Here is a 23,936-nt window from a genome sequence, read left to right as displayed (position 1 = left end):
GCAAGTGGAATTAAGTCTTTGAAAGTTCAAGAGAGATGTGATGATCCAGAAGACCAGAAGCACTGACCTACAGTCAGGCCTGTGCTCCATCCAACCCAAGATTTTGTCAGAAAGTTTGCCATTCAGACATTCCTAAGTGCCTCACCAGATCGAGTAATCATCTATGAATTTAAGTAAAGCCTTCTTTACCATTCAGACTTTTAAAAAATATGTATAAACCTCCTACCCACTACATAAAGCTGTCATTTCCCTCTGTTTGTCCAGCATCCTCCAAGGTGAGCACCCTGAGCCCTAGAAGGTTGGGATTTGTTGAATACATACATGTTCAGCCTCTCCATACCCAGCATACATAATCAAGTCAGCAGGTATCCCTATTAGGTAAATGTACTATAGCATAGATGCTGAAAGCTATATCACAGCTTGTAGATTATAATTTGCATGAGAAGAAAGAGGATGCACAGATCAAAAGTGGAAATGAAAAATCTTTACTTCAATTTTCAAGTCTGATGGCAGAGAAGGATACAAAATACATTTTTGGTCTCAAGCAGGCAGCCCAATTAACAGCATCGTGGCCACAGCAGCAGGCTCAAGGCCTAAACTTCCCCCTCTCTCATAAAATAATCTCTGCTGAAAAGGCTTCAATTATGTGGGTGGGATCACACATGTGGCTGAAGATGATTTACTGCTATTTGCACTACTCAACCAACTTTAAATCACCACATTGTCAGCGAACTAGGATCTCAGAATATACAGACATGATCCCAAAATTCAAAAAAATTCACAGAATATAAAGAGTTGTCTTAAGAGCTGCCCCCTCCATGACAGAGGGATTGACTTAGGGGTCTTATTCAGGAGAAGATATCCAACTAAAGGAATTGCCTCCTCTAACCCTGGACCCCCCCCCCCCTCTTCTCTATCAAATAAGATTAGATCTGTAAAGTGCTTAGCATGCTGCCTGGCACAGAGTAGACGGTTAATAAACGTTTAATTCCTTCCTTCCTTCCTCCCTCCCTTCCCTGTCTTCCTCCTTCTTTCCTTCGTCCCTGAACATGGACATCTCAAAAGGCACAGTCTCTCTGCCCCCATCCACAGAGTAACAAGTTCTTGTGTCAGTAAACTCATACAGAAAAGTGATGCGGATGAACAGGACTTCTAAACAGGTGGGCTGATAAATGAGGTAATGGCATCAAGGTCATTACATGAGCTCGTAGTGCTGCGTACTTCTCTTACTCACATCTCTATTCAGCTATGTACAATCTTATTAACCCTACAAGATCAGAGGTTCCTTGAGGGCAGGAAGTATCTTTTTTTATTTGCACACAGAAGAGAAGAGAGCCTTCCATATAATAAACATTCAATAAATGTTTATCAAATGACTAAATTGTACGTCTCTTTACACAGATAAATCTCCAAGCGATATATAATCATTCCCAAGTTTAGCCATATCAAATCCATCATCTCAGTCTGGTCTTCCCCCTGCTGTCCAGTGTAACTCTCAGTGCTCAGCTTAATATTTAAGCAATAAGTGTTTAGCAAGGGAAACCTGTTGGTGCAAAAAAAAAAAATAGGAGATGGGGTGTTATAATGCACTCTGAAGCTGAAATAGAAATATGCTGCATTAGGTTAGCGACTTTTTCCATATTGTTAACATGGATAATCCAGAATTGGTCATCTTCATGGTTAAAGTAGTTCCTAGGGTTAGCCTATCGAGAAGAGAGAAAATAACAGAGCATAGAGACCCTTACTGAAAAAGAAATCCTGAATCACAAATGGGTATATGCATAGACCAAATTTGTATTTGCCGCAAAACCCTCTGAGTGTGAAACAGCTTCATTTTGCTGGAAGCCCCAAATGGAATGTTTTACAAACAATAGGGGAAATCAAATAGATTACCTTTTGAAACTTTCCAGTTAGCAATATTTCATAACACAGAACATCATTTCTAAAAATAGTCTCAGATTATCCCAATTTATATCAAGTTCTGACATGAATTTGAATCCTGAGAAGCCATTGTTTGTAGTATGAATTCCAACTTATATCACTGCATTCCACACCTATTTTCATGTTACCGGGAATGTATCCAATCATTTAGTTTCTTTAGCCCTACAGCCTGATGAATACAAAACCCCCCTCGTACTTTTTAAAAACAGAATCAACAATATTTTTTTACATCCCACAAATGGATGTCTTCTACGGATTCCTTTGAATCCAAATGATGGTGTTTTCCATTTCCAAACCACCAGATAACGTCCCATTACAATTTGAAGGGAAGTCTTTTGGACAATACTGTAAAAAATCGGATCTGATATCAGAAAATAAACAAGATAAGCAGGAAGTTATCTGGGACTTCCTAGCAATATTATGGGCTACTTTGCAAGCATCTGCTTTACCTCTCAGAGTAACAGCCCCGTTGCCTCAGCAAACCTATTAAATCATTTTAAATGATTTAAATGACTTCTAATTCTCATTTTCATAGTACTTTCAGATCTATAAAGAGTTTTTCTAATAACAACCTGGTGAGTTAGACAAGGTAACTCTGATTAGCCCACTTTGTCCAATGAGGAATCAGAGACGCAGAGAGACCAAGTGATGACAATAATAGCGGGTGATGTTAACATAGCACTTTAAGGTTTACAATGCACTTCACATACATTCTGTAGTTTGGGCTTCAGAGTCACCTGCTAAAATTGGCAGGTATAGTAACTGTTATTAGCCCCATTTTGCAGAGGACAAGTTGGTAACTTAGAAGTTCACAGAGCTGGCTGGTTTCAGAAGTGGGGTTTGAATTTGGGTTCCCTGACTCCAAACCCAAAGTTGCAAGGAAGTCCTAAGACCATTGATGGGTTGATGGCTCAGATGTGTTGTTCCATAGGAAGAGATGTGAAAGCAAAATAAAAATATTTGCCTTCCAATGAAGTTCCACTGGGCACCTGTAAGGACATATTTGAATCTGTCAGAAGAAACCCTTTGGGACCTTTCAGCTATTGTACCAGGGTTCTGTTCGTCTTCTGGGCCTTGAACACCTGTAGCAGTCATCCTGGGGAAGCCTAGGGACTCTTCTCAGAATCATGTTTTTAGATGCCTAGAATACACAGGATTACAAAAGAAACCAATTCTGTGGAAATAGTTGTCAAATACTAAAAGAGAAAAAAAAAGTTCATGGAGCCCGGGTTAAAAATCTCTGCTTTATACCTATGAATGACAGTTGCTATGCCAAGGTCAAAGAATCAAGGAAGAACGAAATATTCTTGTCAAAAGTTGCCCCAAACCAACAGCCCTTGTTCCTGAAGTAAGTATGTACCAGTTAGCAGCAGCCTCTGCTGAATCTGCTGAAATTTCTATTTATGGCATGATGGTGTCCCCTGTATAGATGCTAAAGGAGAAATTTTGCCCAAATCTCTGCCTCCTACATATCGAGCACCTCTGTGCCTTACCTGCAATCCAGTCTGGAACCCTCCTGGCAGATGCCATCATGGAATTTCACCAGTAAGCAACTTCATATTATGCAGGCAAACATATACGCTGAAACTTTGGAGAATCAAAATGTACACAGCTGCCTGAAAGACCAAATTTCTATGCCCCAGGACAAAGGTCCAAATTTGGAGAAAGTTCCCACACCTGAGATGTTATGTTACCAAATCCAGCTGTTCACTTTTGGCTAACAGGCCCCACATGGCAACAAAGAAAGCCAGTCCCATTGTGGTCCTCAGCATGATATCAACAATGTTCCCCTCTTTAAGCAATATACTATCTCATTCGACTACCTGAGTAATGCCAGTGCAGAAACAGAATGGAACAACACAGAATTCCATTTCTAATGCTTACAAAGATTCAGTTCAACTCAGCAAACATTTATTAAGTGCCTACTGTTTGCAAGGCAGAAAAGGGGGCAGAGGGAACAAAGAATGACAGTTTTTAGATGGTCTATGAATGCTAATCACATACTGCTGGAGAACTGAATCATGGCAATCTTGGCATTCTTGCTATAAATGAAACCAGAAGATGAAAGCAAGTTATAGGTGAAAGGAAGACTGGCTCACAGGTCTGCTTTGGAGAAACAAATATCGGAGGTTGCAGAATTAGGATTATTGTATGTCCAAAGGCAAAAATAACCATCCTTCCATGGGACCCTTAGTCACCTCAAACTACAGGGCTCATGCTTACCCAGCAATTTACCTTGCGGAAGATTTGAAGGAAGAGAAATTATGCCAAGAACTCAGTGCGAATGTCCAATTTAAGTCAACATATACTTGGTGATTTCAGTGCAAAGGTGGGCATAGTGAAGGATGGTAAAAATAGGGTAGAAAATAGGAAACAAAAGAGACCAAAGGATTGTAGGCTCTGTAGATACCTCTCATCTCTATCTCATGAAGATGTTCTTCAAGGCAGTTGGGAGTTGCTTGGGGATAGTGAGCACTAAACAATGTCACCAAAGATAAAGATGTATCTAACTCAGACCAAGAAAGATTGGTTAGTGATGTGAGTTGTTTTTGGTGCTATTGAGTCATTTTTCAGTTGTGTCTGATTTTTCTTGACCCCATTTGGGATTTTCTTGGCAAAAATATTGGAGTGGTTTGCTGCTTCCTTTTCCAGCTCCTTTGCTAGATGAGGAAACTGAGGCAAACAGTGACTTGCCCAAGGTCATAGGTAGTAAGTGTCTGAGGTTGGATTTGAACTTGGGAAGAAGAGTCTTTCTGACTCCAGGTCCAGCACTTCACCCCCTAGCTGAGAGTCATTTCCAAATCACCTGAGTACACAATCAGATTGCCAAGAAAAGATCAAAATCAATAACAAATTAGAAGAAAAACTAGAGGAAAATGAATAGGATGATTTGGAGAGGGGAGACATTCTTTATCAGTCAAATGGAAATCATTAGAGGTAAGACTGATGGGCTTGATTACAGAAAGACAAAAGGATTGTGCACAATAAAAGAGCAAAATCTTTAAAATGCTTCCTTAAAAGCTGTTCTACACTGGTGGGTGTCTCCCATGCAAGTCCACACTGGACAGATTCTTTGAAAACTCCAATGGGAAGGATGACTGTTTAATAACATGCAATATCAAAGGTGACATCAAAGAGGGAGATGAATGCTCGCCAAAGGTGCCTGCCGCCATCATGGATAATGTCCAGTTAACAATCCACATTGAAGAGAGATTCCTTATAGGTGACCTCTTGCACATGGTCTGGTTGGCAGATAAACTGTACTGATTTCAACATGTCCTGGGACTTTGTAGGACCACTAAATGAGGTCCAACATTGCTCATCAGAGTTCAGTCCAGGAAACCAAAGGAACCACCACAGTCACAAAGTGTGCCTCGTTTCCAGACTCTGACATAAAATGGGATGTACAGCCTCTAAAGCTGGTCCATCAGTATATCTATCTTGACTAGACACTGGAGTTAGACAATAAATTGGACCCATGACTGAATAGAAGGAAAAGTCTGGATCGCATCTGAAAGACTTTACAATGCTTTAAAATGCCCCAAGTTCATCAGTGAAACAAAGGTCCACTTTTGAAACCCCAATATTCATCTGCTTAGCCAATACAGCTGCTAATTGGAGCAGCTAGGTGGTGCAGTGGATAGAGCACCAGTACAGGAGTCAGGAGGACCTGAGTTCAAATCTCACCTCAGACACTTCACACTCACTAGTTGGGTGACCTTGGGCAAGTCACTTAACCCCAATTGCCTCACCCTGGGTCATCTCCAGTCATCCTGATGAATATCTGGTCACTGGATTCAGATGGCTCTGGAGGAGAAGTGAGGCTGGTGACCTGTATAGCCCTCCCTTACTCAAAACAAAGTCAAGTGCAAGTCGCGTCATCATTTCTCTGATGGCATGGTCTTCGGCAACGAAGGACGAACACACAGCTGCTAATTATGGAGTATCACGGTCTCTGAAGAATTAAAGCTACAGATCTCCCCAAGGCCACTGGAGAAGCATATGGTGGATGTGGAGAGGCTGAAGCAATGATCCCTGATGACCTGCGCGCAAGCGCTACTCCAAGGAGAGTGCCAAAAAGCAGTAAGTAGCCCGGGTGAGGAGATGGGCCAGTCATGAAGGGAGAGGTAAGAGCAAGCTCTTGCTCCACTGATACACAGGCAATGACTAGAGGTTTAAAGGAAGGGCTTCCACGTTGCATGGAAGACTGATTGGACAACATGGCTAAAAGTCATACAGGATGAGAAGGCATAAATGTGCTGCAACCTGCACCCTAGCAGAGAATACTCATGTGGAAGAGATCATAGCTTCGTGGAGGCATCAAGTCAGTCAAACAACAAGCTTTTATTAAGTGTCTATTGTGCATCATATACTGTGCTAGGTTCTGAAGGTATAAGGACAACAGCAATTAGTCAACAAACACAAAGGAGGGCCAAAACAGTCCCCGCCTTCAAGAAGCTGACTGTTAGATCAGGGGATACAATATTTAGCTCACAAAGGTATCAGGGTACAGACGCATCTCATTTACACATTCAAAGCTTCAAATGGGACTTCCTTCTATAACCACATCAAGTGAGACTATGGAGAACCTCCTCCCTTAAAATATATGAACAGATACAAAAGAAACCTTTAGAAAGTAGCCTTACAAAGAAAGGCTCCAGAAGGTGGGGGGACCATTTAAGGCTTGGCTTCATAAATTATTTTGTGTCATAGACCCCCACCCCACCCCTCTGGTAGTCTGGTAGAGACCTTTGCAGAATCACATTTTAAAATTCATAACATAAAATACATAGAATTACAAAGGAAATCAATTATATTGAAATCTTTTTAAAACAAATTAACAACTCCCATGTTTAAGGGCCCCTAAGTCTTCCTGCAGAAGATGGCAAATGAGCTGCATCCTAAGGGAAAAAGGGGATTCTCTGAGGCACAGAGAAGTGAGGAGGAAGGGCATTTCAGGCATGGGGGACAGCCAGTGCAAAGGCATGGAAGGGGGAATGAAGTATTATGGGAGGAACAACAAAAAAAGGCCAGTTTGACTGGACCATGGAGGGGAGAAAGTGCTGTTGCTGTTTGCCCTTTCTTTTTGAAGAGGCCCGAAGACATCAAAGGGGCAATATCTTGACTTGGCCAAGAATTGGATTTAAGTGAGACAGAGCTGCACAAAGTTCTCAGCCTTACTCTCGCTTCTTGAGGCATCAAAGTCCAGTGGCAGGAAAGAAGTCAAGATGACTGGCGATGGCCCAGGATGTAGTGGATGATCTTGGTGTCTTCCATGTCTAAGCTCTAAGCATTCCACAGCACCTGCTTCAACTGCCTTTGTGGCCATTGGAACAAATTGTTCTCATCTACTCATTCCGTTGGGGAAGTTTTAACATGCTTGGGGTAGACACCCCCCTTACTCACTGATGGGTTTGAGGCTGGTTGATTGCCCTCAACCTGGTTTAGCCGTTCTTTTGAGAAGGTTTTACCAGGGTGTGGCTGTTGCACATTGTATAACTTCTTGGAGCCACAGATGAGAACTGGGTGAAGGTGAAAGAGCAGCCCTGAAAAGGGCTCAGCAAGCCCTTACACCAGAGGGGCTAGTCCTCATGAACATCCCACATACCCTAGGAGTAAGGGTAATAAATCTAGAAAGGCTGGTTGTAAAGAGTTTATCTGAAAAAAAAAATGGAGTTGATATCTGATCCTTCAGGTAATAGGGAGCCACTGGAGTTTATTGGATGAGTGACACGGTCATACTTACACCATAGGAAAATCACTAGTGGCTATATATAAAAGATGGAATGGCAGAGAGGCCAGTTAGGAAGTTATTGGCCATTGCAATCATCTGAGTGAGAGGTGTGGGGAGGCCTAAATTAAGGTAGTGGCTATGTGAGTAGAGAAAAGGAAATGAATGGGAGATATGCTGAGGCTATAGAAATGATGCGATGAGGTAGCTGATTGAATATGTGGGGTGAACAAGAGCGAGACATCATGGATGGTGTGAGGTTGTGTGACTAGGAAGATGGTTAGTAAGTTGCCCACTTACTAAGTATCTGAGGCAGAATTGGAATTCAGTTTTTCCCAACTCCAAGCTCACCATTCTGTCCCACGAGTCACCTTTTGGGAGCAAAGATTCAGACAGTGTCTTCAATAGAAACAGGGAAGCTTGGAAGCAGGTACCAAAGATACAAAGACAAAACTTACATTCTACTGGTGTGAGACAGAATGGACATAGATAAGTAAACAGAAGATAACTTGAGGCTAGAAAAAATACTAACAACTAGGGAAAGGAATCAGGAAAGGCTTCTCACTCAATAAGCATTTCTTGAAAGACCTACATGGGGAAAGTGAAACAGTCCTGATCCTCAGGGAACTTATATTCTAATGGGGGAGACAGACAGCTGTGTGTGTGTGTGTTCATCCTTTGTCACCAAAGAAGACCATGCCATCAGAGAAATGATGACATGACTTGCACTTGACTTTGTTTTGAGTGAGGGAGGGCTGTGCAGGTCACCAGCCTCACTTCTCCTCCAGAGCCATCTGTATCCAATGACCAGATATTCATCAGGATGACTGGAAATGACCCAGGATGAGGCAATTGGGGTTAAGTGACTTGCCCAAGGTCACACAGCTAGTGAGTGTCAAGTGTCTGGGGTGAGATTTGAACTCAGGTCCTCCTGACTCCTGTACTGTGCTCTGTCCACTGAACCACCTAGCTGCCCCATTTAGCAGCTGTATTGCCTAAGCACACAAAATGGATATAAAAGAACTTTCAGAGGGAAGCAATAGCAATGGGTAGGTGCAAGAAAGGCTTTGTGTAGGAGGTGGCATTTGGGCTGAGCCCTGGAGAAAATGAAGGATTCACAGGGACTGAAGTGAAGAAGGAAGGCATTCCAAGCATGGGAGAGAGAGATACTCAGGGTGGCAGTGGAGCTGTGTTTTCTAGAGATTCTACAGTGAAGGTAAAAATGGAGGACATTCTAGGTATGGGGACAGTCTGTGCAAAGACTTGGGGATGGGAGATGGAATGTCAAATCTGGCAAACAAATTTAGTTAGGGGATTGGAGTTCAGGATAGAAATGAGGGCTAGATATAAGACTCTGGAGTCATTTGCATGGAGATAATCATTGAACCCATGGGAAAAGATGAGTTCACCAAGGCAGAGAAAAGAAGAAGGCCCATAGGAGAGTCCTGGGGGAAACCCATGCCAAAGGAAGACAGAGTACCAAGGAGGAATGGATGATCAATATTGTCAAATACTACAGAAAGGTCAAGAAGGGTGAGGAATGAGGGGAGACCATTAGATTTAGCAGTTAAGCAATCATCGGCAGCCCTGGAGAGAGTCATTTTGGTCCAATAGAGGGTTCAAAAGCCATACTGCAAGGGGTTAAATAGTGAGTGACTGACAAAAATCAAGGCCAACCATGATTCCAGAGGACTGATGATGAACTATGCCACCCAAGGGGCATGGAGTCAGGGCACAGAATGAGACAGAAACTTAGGCACAGCAATGTGGACATTCATTTTGCATGACTACATATGTTTGTTCAGTGGGTTTTTTTCTTTTCTTTTAAATTGTAAGTGGGGGGGGAGAGAAAATGAATAAAAATATAAAATATAAAATCATTATTAAAATATAAAATCAAATGACAGATAAAAAAGGAGTGGGAGGTGAGGAAGTGAAGGCAACGAGATTAGAAATGAAAGTGTTGAGATTGAGCAACTTTTTCAAGTTTGTCTGTGGAAGAAGGGAGAGATTCTAGGATGAGAGTTTGTTCTGATGGCAGGGTCAAGTGAAAGGGTTTTCTAAGGCTAGGGAAGATCTGGATATGTTTGGAGGCAGGAGGGAAGAAGCCAATATCTGGGGAGAGACTGAAGATGAGAGAGAGAAAGGGTCAAACACCTGGAGGAAATGACGTCCTATTTTGCTGAACACTTTCCCAACTGTGGTAGCTATTTGTCATTATTAGCCACAATAATAACACTAATAAGTGCCATAAGGTATGCAAAGTGCTAACATATTATCACACTTAATCCTCCCAATAATCCTGTGAGGTAGGTGCTGTTATTATTCCCATCTTACAGATCATGAAACCAAGGCTGAGTGAGCTCAACTGAATTGTTCAGTTAGTAAGAGTTTGAGGCAGGATTTGAATTCAGTTTTCCTGACTCCAACTCTACTATTCTATCCATTGAACCACCTTCCATTTGGAGGTGGTAAAGACTCAGACAATCTTTGAGCTAGAGCCTCTGTTCCAGCTCTCTAGGTTGAACTGAATGGGCATTGCCTCAGTCAAACTGAAACCTGGGACAGACCTTAGGTTTATAAGGCCACGGCTTCCCACTGCTTCCAGGGCCATCTCCAGTCATCCTGATCTATATCTTGCCACTGGACTCAGATGGCTCTGGAGGAGAGAGTGAGACTGGTGACTTTGCACCGTCCTGCCTCACTTAGATCCAATTCACTTTCATGTCATGACATCACCTTCCTGATGTCATGGTCTTCTTCAAGAACGAAGGACAAACAACAAGATAGGAACATAGGTGTGGCCTGTAGCAGTGGCCATTCCCCATATATGAGGGCCTCCATCTCTGCCTCATTTCTCATTAGCCTCTTTCAATTTTTCATCACTCTTGATTACAATCTGTCCAAGGCACTTAGGGAAAGTCAAGGACATTACTTGGCTTCATTAGGAGGGTTGAGGGATAAAGATATTACAGATTGTGGGCCTAGAGGAAGAATCTGTACAAGATACTCTCCTGAAAGCTACCTCTAGGAAGTGAACCAAGTTCACCCATACTTGAAGAACCACCGATTTGGAAAAATGGGGTGGGGGGGGCGGGGTTGGCTTTGTTGGCAAAGGTGATTTAAGAGATTCAAGTAGTGAATCTTTGATTTAATTCCGATGTTCTATGCTATTTGAACAACACAATATCTACTCATATTGTGGCTACAGGTTTTAAAAAATGAGTGTATTTCATCAGCTGAGTGAATTGGTAAGTAAGGAGGGGAGAATTTGAAAACCTCTATCCCTGCTATGTATGGTACAGGTATGTTAGCCCTGTTCAACAAGGTTCAACAAGCCAGTCAGGAATGCTGGTTTTGTAGAACTTTTCCAAATATATCAGGTAACAAGAGGGTCAAGTGTGGGCTACTGGATCTATAAGCACTCAAGTGAACTGCCCGGATTCAACGAAGGACCCTGTTGTCTACACCAATGATTGGCTGCCTCTAGGCTGGGCTCCTGGTCATCTCATCGCCTTGTGTGTCAAAGTGGAACTTTTCATGAGGCTTGCCAAGGCATCTCAAGAAGCCCATTCCTCCCATGAGGGAGGGAGTGTTGGTGCATGATTTTCTGTTTGCAGATGACTGTACACTCAATGCAGCATCTGAAGCTGGGATGCAACAAAATATGGATCAATTCTCTGCTGCTTGTGCTAATTTTGGCCTAACAATTAATACCAAGAAAACACATGTGCTCCATCAGCCACACACCCATACATGGAACCATGGATTACAGCAAATAGAGAAGTTTTGAATGCTGTAGATAAAGTCACTTACCTTGGTAGTGTACTTTCCAGGGATGTACACATTGATAATGAGGTGACACATACATTGCCAGAGCTAGCTCAGTGTTTGGGAGGCTCTGAAGAAAAGTTTGGGAGAGAAGAGGTATTAGACTGACTACCAAACTGAAGATCTACAGAGCCATTGTGCTGACTTCACTGTATGCCTGTGAAACCTGGACAGTCTACCAGCACCATGCCAGGAAACTGAATTGCTTCCATTTGAATTGTCTTAGGAAGATTTTGAAGGTCACCTGGCAGGATAAGGTACCAGACACTGAGGTACTTTCTCGAGCTAAACTTACAAGCATTTAAACTATGCTTCAGAGAGCGCAACTCTAATGGGCTGGCCATGTTGTTCGAATGCAAAATGTACGCTTGCCAAAAACACTATTTTATGGAGAACTCACACAGGGCAAGTATTCACATGGTGGTCAGAAGAAGCGATACAAGGACACTCTCAAGGTTTCTCTCAAGAACTTTGGAATTGATTGTGTGACATGGGAGACACAGGCACAGGACTGCTCAGCATGGCGTGCCCTTATCAGAGAAGGTGCTGTGCTCTATGAGCAAAGCAGAATTGAAACAATTCTCAAAGGAAACGCAGGATGCACAGATTTGGAGTATTCTCCCCCACCCCAAAGGGTCACATGGACTATCTGTGCCCAATCTGTGGTAGAGCATTCCAAGCTCATACTGATCTGGTCAGCCACAGTCAGTCACATTAAAACTTGACTTTAGCACAGTGATGTCATTTTGGTCCTCTTTGAGAATGAAGGCCAACAACCAACCAACCTCCCATGAAAGGGTGATATTTGTACAGTGCTTTCGGCTTTAAAAAGGAAATGAGGTCAATTTCCAAGTCAGGAAGTCTGCCCTGTCAGGCAAACTTGGAAGTAAACCATAAACTTAGTCTCCCTAGAAAGCAGGTGATCTCCTGATTCGATCTGGGGCTACCTTGTAAAAACTCACCCAGCACAACCAAGAATCCCAAGCTCCGTGTCCTGGGAGCAGGCAGGTCTCCAATTCCTGGTTTCCTTCCTGTGCACCCCTAGAATCCTGCAGGAAGGAAAGGAAGGAGAAAGTCAAAGAGCATCCAAGAACATACAATCTGACTCCCTTCCATCAGTCCTGAGAAGTTCATGGTAACCTGTCTTTGATTAATTTCCAATTCCCCCATCTGGGGCTGGGTGCACCTGCTATGGCAGAAGTAGGTAAGCAATGTTGAAAATTTTCCTGCTTGGAAAGTGGGCCTCTTACAGAGCCAATTCTTCACTTTCTGCCACAATAATAATGACGATAAATGGCATTTTTATTTTGTTGTTCAGTCATTTTCCAATCATGTTCTACTCTTCATGACCCCATCTGGGACTTTCTTGGCAAAGATACTGGAGTGGCTTGCCATTTCCTTTTCCAGCTCATTTTACATCTGAGAAAACTGAGGCAAATAGGGTGAAGTGACTTGTCCAGGGTCACACAGCTAGTCAGTATCTGAGGCTAGATTTAAATAAGTGACCTTTATATAACTATTCACAAACATCATCCCACAGGAGCTTCCCTAAATCTCTATGAGACTAAGAGGACACTCGAGGTATTTTTTACCTCTCACTTTATGGATGAAGAGACCAAAGGTGAAAGAAATTTGGTGAGCCACCCATGGACACACACCAAGGAAATGTAGAAGCAGGATTGGCCCATTTGAGCCAATTCATGACCCCAACATCATCCCTCTAGTTCGTATGCCATAGTTCCACTGGGGGCATTGACAGGATGAGGGGATGTTTTAGATGGGGATTTGGGGGCTAGTTGCTTCTACGTCCTAACAACCCTTGATGCCAGACAGTGTGAAATTGAGCACAACATCTTGCAAGAAATATGCAAGGCTACATCGATAGGTGAAAGGCAGGAAGTAGTTCCCCAAAGTCACCTGAGAGATTTAGGGTCCAGAATTCCTCTCTAGGTATATATTTCTCTCCAGGTGAATAACACTCAGCTCTATCCCTCTGGTTTGGTCAATCCTCCCTTTTTTTCATCTTTCCAGGATAACACCAAGCCTAAAGTCAGGAATATAACCCCACTCACCATAGAAACTTTGGGTGGGATTTACATAATAAAAAGCCAACTCTCTACTTTATATTGCTACCTGTTTGTACAGGGCACTATATTCTGGGCATGCTATGACAGCAGTTAAGCCAGATTCCCTCCCTGGCCTCTAAAAGCAGAGTTTAAGTTATGTTTTGTCCTGAAACACTTTGAACCCCTATACCTTTGTCACGAAAATGTCACCGAATTTATGCCCTCTTCTTCCTCAGCAATTCACTAAAGTGCTTATGAGTGTGACCATTACCATATAATGACCACTCAGAAAATATGAACTCACTAAAAGTAGAAGGAAAATGGGCTATTTTGCAAAGTGTTTCAAGAAATAATGGGGGAGTGGGGTGGCAAATAAAATGCCAGCAACACACAGATGCTTCCTGTGGACCATGATAATTACACAAAGTAGTCTGCCCAAAGTGGTTATTCAGGTTTCTTGGAAGAGAAAGAAATGAATTTTAATAGTGATGCTCATATATTGTGTCTTTAATAAAAGCTGTCTCCAAATGTGATCTGCAATATTCTCAAGTACTCAAATCAATTAAATTTGCAATGCACATGCTTAGAAAATATCACATTTCAAAAGCCTGAAATACTGCCATGAGATTTTCCAATATGATTCTATCTAGTTTGTTTACCTGATAAGCTGATGTTGAGGTAAGCTAATAATGAACTGAAGGCAGAACAAATTTAGCTACCGTACTCTTAATTCAACGAACCCCTTTAAAAGGTTCACTTGGACATATTAAGTACTTTGGGGAATTGCTACTGGAAGATGATATGGTTTCCATGACACTAAGTCCAAATCCTGGTCTTATGTCCCCCCAGGTGTCTCCAATCATTACTATTACCCTTGCTTCAATGAGAATAGAAGTTAGAAAATTATTCAAAAATTTAAGTCACTTGAATTAAAAATATATATGTTAAATTCTTTGTTATAAGGGAATGAATCTCTGGGAGGGGAGGAACACAGTGCGGGGAATCTAACTGTTAGGAACATAAAACCTATCAAAAACAAATATGTATTATTCTGATCTGTCTTTTTAGATAACAGGATAGAAGAAGGTGATAGGATAATTGAGAAAGTGAAACAAAACCAAAAAACTTGGAAAACACAAAGAGTCAAACCCACAATGAACTCATAAAGGCGAAGATGGCAAAGAAAATAGAGAAAAAAAGAGAAAAACAAGAGTGGCCAGAGCCAAGTAGAATCAGTCAGAAAAGCCTTGGGAGGAGTGTGTTTTAAAGGTGTCAAAAGTGAATCCATGGTTGTCTGGGGGAACATGAAGGACAGTTATGCCACTAACAGATGGGAAATGAGGATACCATGAGGTTCTAACAGGAAAGATAATGAAGTTTGGTTTTGATGTGCTCAGTTTTAGTTGTCAATAGAATACTCCAGAATGGATGACCCCTACTCAAGTGAGGAATATCAGCATGAAAGATAGTGAGAGGTCAAGGCTGAACATGCAGACATGAGAGGCATCTGCATACAGGTGGTAACTGAATTCACAGAAGCCAATAGACTCCCCAAAGGAGTGACAATAGAAAGAGAAGATAAACCTTGGGGGAGGGGAGAAAGGGGGAGAAACATTCAGTTAATAGATGTAGAGAGCAAATTATAGCCAGTAAAGCCCAAACTAAAGAAGTGGCCAGAGAAATACGGTGAGAGCTGGGAGGAGATGCTGTCCTGAAGCCAAAGTTAGCAAGCAAGTACTTAAAAAAATACCAGTGGAGAGGATAGGCCAAGGTGGTCAAAACTCACAAAGATGGAAGAATTATGGAGAGAACCCATTAGCTTTAGCCAGTTTTAAGTCAGCAATGACCTTAACAAGACAAATCTGAATAGTGCTAGAACCAGGGAGCAAATGAGTTCAGAAGAAATAATGAGAGCGAAGATGGACATTTCTTTTGGATAGTTTCTGAGGGGGGATGACTGGGCCCTCATTGTCCAGTCACCCCATAATATAGGCAACAAGAGTTCATCACATTCCATCTAGAATCATACACATCAACCTGTGTACAGTCATTCCATGGAACTGTTTAATTTGATTGATTTCTAAATAAAACCTGAAGCGTTCCAGACGTGTTTAAAGAACATATTTCTTTGTCAGTGTTTCACTTTGAAGAATGGATCTTACAAAGTCATTTTGAGAAGTTTCCATGACCCCCCTCCCCCTTCCCAGACTACCTTTACCTGGAAAATTTCCAGCACAAGACAGAAAGCTGTCTGCCTGGAATGACAGCCCCCAAACAAGATGGCCTGTAGTCACTCCTTCCAAGCCTAGAGTCCTACAAAGAAATGGAATTTGCATAAAGGTGGTCCACTTATCCCAGTCCCTATTTAAGGCAAGAAAGATTTTCAAAGCCCAGTCTCCATAATGCAAGGCTTCTGTCTGGTGTTGTTCTTTATTCAACTGACAATCCAAGTCAAAAGAATGCCTAAATAGGCCCTGTTTAGTAAAGCAAAGGCAGCTGGGAGCAAATCAGACTGGCAGCTTAAAGAGCAAGAGGCCAGATAATTGCCAGCCTCCAGAACTGCCACCAAAAAGGTACCTATCCAGACCCTGAGTGGCAGGCTCCTTCCTACCCCAAAGCTGGGCACTTTGCCATCACAGGGGCAACAGCAATGTCCCGGAGGACTGCCCATTTGAAATTTGGGGCTCACTGTTGACCTGAGCAATGTGATTTTGGAGTCATAGTAAGTCACCTCCCTAAGACTTTCTTACTTAATAATAAAGTCTTTCATTATTACTTAGTATATTTTTTCCTAAGGAGTTTAAAGAATTTTGTAATTGTTGCAATTATTCCCCATAAGGAAGTTCACCAGGGGAAGTTATTAATCCTTATTTTTTAGCGAAGGATAGCAAAGTAAAGTGACCTGTCTCCATGTACTGTAAAATGCCATTAGGGGTCAAACTCCTTTCTCTGGAATCCAGTCTTGAACCAGACTCTCCCTGTATTAGACTACACTGCCTCAACCCAAGTACAAAAGGAAAATTATCAGAGGATTGCTTTGCTAAATCAAATCACGCAAAGATTCAAGTCAGCTTTGAAAGTGCGTTAAGAACATGATGATGGAACGACATGTAGTCAAGATTGGCAAGTCCAAGGAATATGAAGAAATTGGGAAAGACCTTTAAGAAATCATGAAAAGGCAGAACCAGGAGAACTTTGTGCACAGCAACGACCACAGTGTGTGAGAGCTTTTTCTGGTAGACTTGGAACTTCATTGCAATGCAAGGACTTAAAAAAAATTCCCAATGGTCTTCTAAGGCAAAATGCCTTCCACATCCAGAGAAAGAACTATGGAATTCAATCACAGATTGTAGCCGATCATTTGTGTGTGTGTGTGTGTGTGTGTGTGTGTGTGTGTGTGTGTGCATGTATTGCATTTTGGTTTGTTAGATGATTTCTCACTCATTTTAATTCTTCAACACAGCATGACTGTAGTGAAAATGTATTTAATAGGAATGTATGTGTAGAACCTATACAACATTGCATGCCGTCTCAGGGAGGGAGGGAGGGGAAAATAATAATCTAAGTTATATGGTAGTTATTGTAGAACACTGAAAATAAATAAAATTAATTTAAAAAAATAAATTATGAAAAGAAAAAAAATGTCAAGCCAGACCCCCCACCCCCACCCCATATAAGTGGAAAAGTGAGTGAGAATGAATGGGTTAGAGATCAAGAGGGGATAATGGCAAAGGTAAACTGTTTTAGGTGTTGAAATGAATTTCTTTAGGTGTAAGTAGTTACTTCAAGAGACAGTTAGTGAAAGGTAGTGGCCCATTCTGGGGCAGAGGTGCCTCAGAGTCAGCATGACTAGCTCCACTTCTTAATTTCTCAGGGCCTAAAGCAGCCCCCTAAGTCGATAAGGAGGAGAGGAGTCCCTGAACTTCGATGATAGGGGGAGCTCCCTCCGTGCAAGTTCTCTCTGCCAATAAAATCCCAGATTTGATCCCCCATCCTCTCCCCTCCCCCAAGTCACCAAGAAATGCTGATTACTTGCAGCAATGTGAAATAATAAGTTTATAATAAATCACTAAAAATGGATTGATTTCTGACCCAAATACCAAGGTCACATAAGCAGACTTTTTTAAAGAAATCATTTTAGCAAAGTTTTTTTTTTTTAAAAGAATTAGTCATGGTGTGACAGGATGAAAAAGATAGACCAAAGCTGCCTTCTATTTCCTGAATGAAAGTGTGGACTTCGTCACTTAAAATGTTCTCCTTAATTCTTATTTATTCTGCTAATTCAGGACAGAGCCAGTGACAGAACTCCATTAACGATTAAATGGATCTCCAAATCCCCTAGTTCACACCTAAGAACACCCATCTGTTATAATCGCCTTCAAATCGCTTTTATGGTCCACATGGGTCACACTTCACATGAAAGGTTTCAACTTTGTTCTCGGAGAACGTGCAAGAAATCCAATCCACTGAGTATTTCCAGATTCCCTCCCTACACTGTCTCAAATTGTTGGCCAACTCCACTTCAGTGACACACAATATAGGGAGAGGGTTTCTAGCTTGTCTGGATAGAAACTGTTGTGCTTCTCACTTGAATCCTACTTCATTTAAAAGTTCTACATAGTTTATGTCCTAATAGAGTGACCTAGACTTCAAGATGAGGAAATCAGGTTGTTCAGAGACCGAGTACAAAGCAAACAAACCTTTATTAAGTGTGAGTGTGTATCTGGGAGGATTTTAAAAGTAGCGCTGATGGACTGAGAAGAGAGAGACTGAGACTCTGTGACCAGAAATCGATTGAGGATTATCTTGCCAGCCTACTTGTAAATAGCAGGAGAGGTAACATAGCAAAGCTGAAGAAGATGCCACTTGGAGGTGGAGGATTTGAGCTGACTCCAGCCTACTTGTCTGGTTCATTTCCTAGAGCAACACCATCTGCTGCTATGTCTTGTTCTCTGCTACCTCATTCATTTTATTTCTTACCATTTGCAAAAGAGGCTGATATCAGGTCTTGTACAAATAACTACAGGGGGCCAGACCATGTATAGGTGCACACAATTTGGGGGGAGCAATGAGGCTTTGGTTTGAAATCAAATGACAGGTAAAGTACAGAGCAAGGGGACTGAACACAGGGCAAACAGGAGGGCAGATGAGAGTGTGTGTGTGTGTGTGTGTGTGTGTGTGTGTGTGTGTGTGTGTGTGTGTGTGTGTGTGTGTGTGCAGGAGGGCTCTGAGTGCTACATCAATGCCCCATTCTCTTCCTCCTCTTTCTCCTCCCTTAAAGGGGGATTATTCTGAGAAAATTCTGTATAGAGCTGAAGCCACAAGAATATTTAGTAAATTAATACATTACCCTTCAGTTTACATTTCAATTTCAAAGGCAAATGTCGGTTGAAGCAACACTTTTTACCATGATTACAGGTGTTCCGTATGAAAATGTGAGCTGCTCCTGACTCTTCCCTATGAAATGCATGATTTAGGCAATCCAGACACCAGGTAAACTTATTAGTGACCATTAATGACTGCTGATCAAAACACAATCTATTCATTAGACAAACAGTGTAGTTGGTTTGAATGTGAACAGCAAAAAAAGCTCATGAAACAGTCTGCTCATGGTTCTTTTCCTGGTGGGACGTGAGCTGTATTTGAGTCAGAATCATACTGTAGAAGCCCATCTCAAATTACCGAGTATAGTATTCCTCATAACCATCATTGAGTAAACTGAGAACTTATGAGAGGATTGGCTTCAGAAAAATGAAGCTTCTGGCCAAAGAAAAAGAAAAAATTTGCCAAGTGTCAAAACAAGTGTTTCTACACTGTCAACTTTTGATCAATGTGCCCAAGGTAAGAGGCTCTGCTCACTAAACTTATTTATTACCGACATAACCCCTGAGAAACAGAGCTACCTTTCTCTACCCAAGTGAGATCATTAAATTACTACTATTCACATGCCTCCAATCTCTAAAAGACTTTAAGGCAACCTCCACACATCTACCCATAGGTCCCTGAAATACAGTGCTTAGAGTGGTGGACTTGGATCCAGGAAGATCTGTATTCAAGTCAAAGCAAGGGCATTAACCTCCTAAGCATCCCTTTGGCAACTCTAACGTTATAAATTACAGACATTGCAGATATGGATTAGTAGAAGGAGTTTCCATACCAAGAGTTCTCACGCTAATGAGAACAGCTACTCAAATACAGTACCTGTTTGATTCCAGGAAAACTCCAAAATACTGCCCTTTGCTTTCCAAGCAAGAGATCATTTTAATCCCTAAGAAATCATGCCTTTCTATACATCTTCAGTACTGTGGACATGATTCCAGGATCTCAGATTTGGAGCTGTGAGGGATTTTCAAAGTTGTCTAGCCCAACCTCTTCATTTTACAAGTGAAGAAACTGAGGCCTGGAGAAGCAAAGGAATTGTGCCCAAGATTTCACAGCAGGTATACAGCAGGGCCAGAATTCCAACCCAGATCCTCCAACTTCAAATCCAGTGTTTTTTCACTACACCCCCACTGGGCATGAGGATCCTACTGGCAGAGAATTTGACCTCCTTTGTGGATGGGAATCCTGCTCTTACCTGAACTTCCTACATCCAAGGAACTAACATTCCCATGAGTGAGAAAAGACTAAATGAGGGCAATTCTCATCAGTAAGATGAAAGGAATGAAGGTGTATCATCTATGGAGCTTATATGACCCAAAAGTAGGGGCCATGCAACTCCACTAACTTGCCACATTCAAACCCTCCCAAAGAATATTTAGAGGTGTAGATTCTTGTAAAAGGTACCTACGAACACACTGATTTAACAGTCAAATAAACGGTTCCAGAATATCCAATATCATGCCCATCCTATGGAGATGATCTCAGCCTCCAAAGTTTGGAACAAAGTCATCACATTTCAAGCCTGAAGCAACCTTAAAGGTTCTCTAACCCAACTCTTTCCTTTTAAGGGGAATTGATTTGCCCCAAGTCACACAGCTAGTTAACAGTTCCCCACATTCCATGTTCCTTCCTCTCTGAGACCATATTCCTCTAAATATTGAGATAGTGCATAATCCAATTCCATACATATTTAGGTGAGTACCTATGCTGGCCTGAACACTTTACTTCAATTATGAAAAGGACAAGTATTACCACTGTTAATGAGTTAAATGAGTTTACCGTTAATGAGCTACCTATTCATCTTGTTGGGCAAATAAAAAGCACCTAGATCTACAATGCTCACTGTTTGTCATTTTATAGAACAAATTTTGCACACATACGGGGGTGGAGGGGGAGAGCTGTGTGTGTCCCAAAAGTCTCAGTACAGTTTTAAGCGTTAATAGCTTAAAATTACACCAAGACTTTTGGAATAATGTGTGTGTGTGATATCTATTCAGAAGGATGGTCTTAGGTAGAGATTAGACAGATTTTCTCTGCCATTCTTTCGAATCCCTTGATTCTGTGAGGATGTGACCAGAAGAACAGCTGGGTTCATGGTTTATCACCTTTTTTTCCCTCTTGGGTAGTTTGAAAATGACCAGCTTTCCTTATGGAGTGCAAAAGAAACAACACTTGCCTTCAGCTTCACAGGCCATATTTCAGAGTAGAGTATTACTTACCTATGGCTTAATAATACGTGATACACAAACTCAGCCACAGGATCCCTGGGCACAGCCATAAAGGGTGTGGTGAACTATATTTTATTGGACTACATTGTCATTTTCTCTCCCTTGCTGCTCACCGCTTGAGCTATTGGATGCAGAGGACAACCTTTTTACCTTTAAGCTCTTTGCTTCCAGCTGTGAAAAATTTACAAGTGAAGTTGGTAATTTCGCGTTTAACATGTATAGAGAAGAAAATTCTGTGAAAGTACAGTAGGACAATACCAGCTCTCACTGGTTTGCTCACAACAGGCAAACCACATTTAAACCACATGCCACCTTTTCATCACAGCATCACCCTAGTGTGTCATCTCTGCACAGCCCAGAAGTGGATTCACGCTCATTTTTGAAAGTACTAAACACAACACCAAGCAACTGAAGGCATTTAAGTAGCATCTTGTCATGAGCCTGTTGGAGTGCCCGACTCACAACGGTGGCGTGTGTTTTTATGGGACTTTCACCTCCAGACCTCTAGAGAAAGCTGCTGCTGCTGCTGCTGCAAAGCGGGGGCTCCTTGTATGTAGAGTACATTTACATAAAAGCATTTTGGAAGCTGTAAAGTGCTATGTAAATGGGAGTTAGCATTATTATTACAACTCAGCTGCATGAGGGGAGTCATTTAATAGCAATTCATTAAACTCCATTGGCTATGCAAACAGATCATCTGACCTCGTTAAATCCAAAAAGTTCTATTTCTTAAGCCCACAGACAAATCAAGCTGCTTCCAAGCCCAGAATATCTTCCACTCCTTATGTTGGCTGAGAAAGGCTGAATCTTAATGCTTCTGATTTTGAGTATTCTCTGACTTCCTTCCCCTCTTCCCCCAACACACATTTACTTTATATTTTTCAAATAAAGAAATTCTCAGAAACCACGACTTTAAAAACATAAAACCATTTTAACACCAGTTCCATATCTCCATATACTAGAATAGAGGGCTTCTCCTAAATTGGTTTACTCTTTAGAACCCCAGCATACATGCTAGGTTTGCATTATGAAGTTAGACCAGAGTAGATGTTCCTAGGCAGCCATGAACTAGTCACATGCCCTCCAGTTCGATGCACACTCAAGTATTATCCCAATGTTAGCAACTCATCATCTCAATGACTTCTCAGAAATCACCAGGGGAGTCTTTAAAAAGTCATTGCTATCATACAGCTCCCAAAGGCCTGATGTTTGGGGGTTCACGGAAGCTGACCAAACGTAGAATACATCATATGGATGGCTTTCCTGACATTTTACCCCTACCCATCACACTAGTCCCAACCCTGTGCTAGCTAATCCCATCCAACTCTGCCAATATCGGGGCCCCATACTTCAATATGGTTACTGGAAAACTTACAAAAAGGTAAACTCTGCCTTTGACAGCACCTTCAGCTTCCTGTCCTTTCTCAGGGGATTCAAGCTAAACAGATGACTATATCATAGCAGTGTCTTGGCTTGTCAGATTTCCTGGAGAGATTCAAGCTGCAGCATTGATTGGGCTCCCATGTTTCTTCTTTTTCTGCTGCTGCTGCTGTGGTTGCTTAACTAAACATGCCAGTCAGGGTTCTTGAGATAGATGCCTGCTCTCTTCCAACTTTTAAGCCACCCTTGGGGAGCTGCTACCAGACTAAGAACAGGGGGATGACTTGAGCTTGCCCAACAAGCCCTAGCTGAACCCGGTCCTTAGAAGAAGGTGGAGTTTTTTAGCAAAGCACACACAATGGGCTTGAGTGGTCACAGAGGCACACTCAAGCTGCGTTTCAAAGAGCCTTTCATTACAAGAGGAAAGCTAGCCAACAGCATCCCAGCGGATCCCCAAGAGCCCTTTCTCCTTGAGACGTTCTGGGGCTCTGCCCCCATGCCTTCACCCCCTCCCTCCCGGCACTCCCCAGCCCCAAGACGGGTTCCTTTCAGTGCGTGGCTGCCCGGCGTGAGCGGGGCTACTCACCCAGCGCGCTGCGGGCGGGCGGGCACCGGTAGCTCTTAGTCTCGTGCCAGGCTCCTGCCAGGGAGGGAGGGATTCTGAGACTCCAGGCAGGGCTCCCCGTGTCTTAAGGGCACATGGCAAGAGGGGAAGGGGGGCAACAGGCCCCCACCTCTCCCCCCTACCCCGGCCCCCCTGCCCTGTCCTGCCTGCCCCACTGTCACAAAGCCCGGGCACCCCGGGGCCAGGACGACAGGGCGCTCCTTTTTTAGAAAAATACTTAGAGAAAGAGAGGGAGAAAGAGAGGGGGGGAAGGCAAGAAATGGGCTCCCCGCTGCCCAAGTGTTTTTACTTATGAAACTCCACATTTGCGACGTAATCTGCCCGGACCGGTTGTGTAACTAACTCCCGCCCATCCTCCCTCCCTCTCTCCCTCCCTCTCTCTCCCCGCTGCGCGCTCTCCGGCCCTCCTGCGCGTGTGCCCTCCCCCTCCACCCCCCAAGCCCGCGGGGAGCCCGCGCCGGCAGCACCCCAGGGGGGCGGGGAGGCTACGGGAGCACGAGGCCACCGGCAGCCTCGGAGGCCGCCCGGGGTGCCGCGCCTGCTGGGGCCTGGTGACGGTGGCGAGAGGCTGCAACTCCCCGGGACTTGGGAGAGGGTGGCGTGGAGTTGGGGATGGGGGTAGACCGGGGCTCCTTAGCCCTGGGGCCGCACCCGTCGGTGCGCTGGGAACCCGAGGCCATGGACCCAAGCAGTGGGCTTTCCCCTTCTGGGGCGCGAGGGCCGGCTCAGAGACGGCAGAGCAGCATTGGACG

General features: G+C 42.9%; 1 long non-coding RNA gene across 2 annotated transcripts; it reads right to left on the bottom strand.

Moving 5' to 3' along the window:
• Positions 1–1,286: 1,286 nt before the first annotated feature.
• LOC140515479 (uncharacterized) lies at positions 1,287–23,485 on the bottom strand. Of its 2 annotated transcripts, none has more exons than XR_011971043.1 (4): positions 23,146–23,485; positions 12,466–12,552; positions 11,489–11,573; positions 1,287–1,543 (listed from the first exon to the last, which is right to left on the bottom strand). It is a non-coding gene; the product is annotated as an uncharacterized lncRNA (long non-coding RNA). The 2 variants fall into 2 exon arrangements; XR_011971044.1 differs by lacking the exon at positions 23,146–23,485 and adding an exon at positions 15,788–16,063.
• Positions 23,486–23,936: the final 451 nt, after the last annotated feature.

The sequence above is a fragment of the Notamacropus eugenii genome, chromosome X (assembly GCF_028372415.1).
Source record: "Notamacropus eugenii isolate mMacEug1 chromosome X, mMacEug1.pri_v2, whole genome shotgun sequence".
Taxonomy (NCBI): Eukaryota; Metazoa; Chordata; class Mammalia; order Diprotodontia; family Macropodidae; genus Notamacropus; species Notamacropus eugenii.
Note: the sequence above shows the minus strand (reverse complement) of the source record. Positions and strands in the feature narration are given on the sequence as shown.